Source organism: Chiloscyllium plagiosum, unplaced genomic scaffold, assembly GCF_004010195.1.
Source record: "Chiloscyllium plagiosum isolate BGI_BamShark_2017 unplaced genomic scaffold, ASM401019v2 scaf_30754, whole genome shotgun sequence".
Classification (NCBI taxonomy): domain Eukaryota; kingdom Metazoa; phylum Chordata; class Chondrichthyes; order Orectolobiformes; family Hemiscylliidae; genus Chiloscyllium; species Chiloscyllium plagiosum.
In genome coordinates, this window is record NW_025202337.1 from 4,149 (window position 1) to 7,058 (window position 2,910).

The 2,910-nt window shown below is 45.5% G+C and overlaps 1 non-coding gene across 1 annotated transcript; it reads left to right on the forward strand.

The window, feature by feature from the left end:
• Positions 1 to 338: 338 nt before the first annotated feature.
• On the forward strand, positions 339 to 420 carry trnal-aag. Its single transcript has one exon. It is a non-coding gene; the product is annotated as a tRNA-Leu (tRNA).
• Positions 421 to 2,910: the final 2,490 nt, after the last annotated feature.

Below are 2,910 nucleotides of genomic sequence, written 5' to 3' on the forward strand. Positions count from 1 at the left end.
AATGGGTGAAATCATTGAGCAAAGCAAGAATCGAAAATGCAGTAATGTCAAGCAGCTCATGTTTCCTTGACCAAATAATAAGCGAACATATATTCTCACGCACTCACAGATACATTTGTAGCTGAAGAGTCTGAGAAGATAGACTCAGCTTACCATTGATTTTTGTCTGGATTGATGGGCTTTCATTATCTGCTGCGAAAATGACATTGCAGCCGGGCACATCCCAGCAGCTGTGCGAGTCGGAGAGGGGTCATGGAACCCTTTTCACGTGACTTTGCATATGTTGGTATGCATGAGCACACCTGGAAGTGCAAGAAAAGGGGCGGCTGCGGGCGGCTGGTAGTGTGGCCGAACGGTCGAAGGCGCTGGATTAAGGCTCCAGTCTCGTCAGAGGCGTGGATTCGAATCCCACCGCTGCCATTTCTGCTGATCAACTCCAACGACGCCGCTTGTTCAAATACGATTTCGACCCCTGCTGCATTTCTGTTTGCAACAGAAGAAAAATGAGTTTGCTTCCCGTGGAATTAACTGTGGTGTGGTAAAGTGCCGAATTTTCCGAAGTGTCTGTGCTGTCACGATCGTGTTCGCCTCCCGCACGGAAAGTCACAAGCAGCTCTAGTGTTGCTTTACGTTCCAGGCAAGTTGAGTTTTTACTGGAACCGAATGGAGGCTGTTATTTCATCGCTGTTGTGAAACTACATCCTGCGGTTACTCGACTCGTCATTATTTGGATTTCTGGCGAATGGGAAAATCGTTCCAATGAATTTCAATGTGTTATGTTATTGAATTTCTCCCATTTCCTTCATTTCCGTCCTGGAGACGTCGGAAGGGAAAGGTAATCTAATCGAGACTGTGATTGGTGAAATTCACTTTTTATTGCCCATTCTTATTATGTTCTTTCTTTCTCTCTTTTCAGCATTGTCTGGGAAGTGGTGGTGCACTAAGGCTGCAGTATGTTTGAAAGAGTAGTTTGGAATTGCCCTGTTGTTAGTTGTGATCCGGCGTTTTGGATGGTTACCCTTCATTGCGTAGAGCATTGAGAGTAGGAGTTGCGATGTCATGGTATATCTGTTCAGGACATCAGTGAGTCCACCGTATAAGCATTGTTGATTATCTGGAAAAAACTCAACTTGTTCACGTATGTCCATTAGGGAGGGGCATCTGACATTCTTACCTGGTCTGGCTCACATGTGACTCCAGTCCCACAGCAATATGGCTGAGTCTGAGCTGCCTCTAGCCAATTCGCAGTAGGGCAATGTATGCTGGTCCATTCGCTGACAGCCTCAGGCCATTACCATTGATTTTTGTCTGGATTGATGGGCTTTCATTATCTGCTGCGAAAATGACATTGCAGCCGGGCATCTCCCAGCAGTTGTGCGAGTCGGAGAGGTATCATGGAACCCTTTTCATGTTACTTTGCATCTGTTGTTATGCAGGAGCACAATTGGAAATGCAAGAAAATTGAAGCGCGCGGCCAGCTGGTAGTGTGACAGAGCGGTCTAAGGCGCTGGGTCCAGATTCCCGTCTCGAAAGTGTCGTGGGTTCGAATCCCACCACTGCCATTTCTGTTGATCAACTCCGACACTGCAGCTTGTTAAAATGATGTTTCGATCCTGTTGTATTGATGTTGACAACAAAAGCAAAATGGGTTTGCTTCCCGGGCAATTAACTGTGGTGTGCGAAAGTGCCAAATATTTCCAAGTGTCTCTGCTATCATAATCATGTTCGCCACCCGCGCAGAAAATTGCAAACAGCTCTGCTGTTTCAGGTAAGTTGAGTTTTTACTGGAACCGAATGGAGACTGTTATTTCATCACTGTTGTGAAACAAAGTCCTACTGTGACTCGACTCGTCGTTATTTGGTTTGCCGGCAAATGGGAGAATCGTTCCAATGAGTTTCGATGTCATATGCTATTGAATTTCTCTCATTTCCTTCATTTCCGTCCTGGAGACATCGGAAGGGAAAGGTAATCTAATCGAGACTGTGACTGGTGAAATTCACTTTTTTATGGCCGATTCTTATTGTGTTCTTTCTTTCTCTCTTTTCAGCATTGTCTGGGAAGTGGCGGTGCACTCAGGCTGCAGTATGTTTGAAAGAGTAGTTTGGAATTGCCCTGTTGTTAGTTGTGAGATTACTTTATGGCTCATGACCCCGGACTGTCTCGCATTTAGCATTCATGCTCGCTGTGTCTGAAAATGCATTCGGTTTGCCAGTTTTGTTTGTGTTCCGTGTTTAATGCTTTCTGATTTGCGATTGTCTCAATACATTCCGAGTTAACAGGGTGTCTGAGGTAACGTCCAGCAGGAAAATCTTCAGCTGTGGATCTGGGAATATTTCACGGAGTGTAGTCAGTCGGGTGAAACGTAAGGAAGTCGTTCGTTTCTGCAGTGTTTCACAATACTACCTTTCCCGTGAGCAGTCGAAAAGACTAAATGATTGTGCCACAGACTGCGACGGCAAGCTCCGCTAATAAGTAATCCTTTAAAGCCAGCTACAAATGTATCTGTGAGTGCGTGAGAATATATGTTCGCTTGTGATTTGGTCACCAGAGAGGATGAAAAGGACAACCAACTCCCATTCCTAGACGTGATGGTACAGAGAACACCAAACGGAGAATTCACCACAAAGGTACACTGGAAAGCCACACACACAGACCAACTCCTGAATTATGAGAGCAACCACCCCAACATACACAAACGAAGTTGCATCAAGATACTATTCAAAAGGGCCACAACACACTGCAGCACACCAGAACTGCAAAAAGAGGAAGAGGAACACCTATACAAGGTATTCGCCAAAAACGGATATCCTCACAATTTTATCAACAGATGCCTAAGGGATTGACCACGGAACGAGGACATGCCACAACCCAAAGGACTAGCCACACTACCACACATCAAGAACATCTCC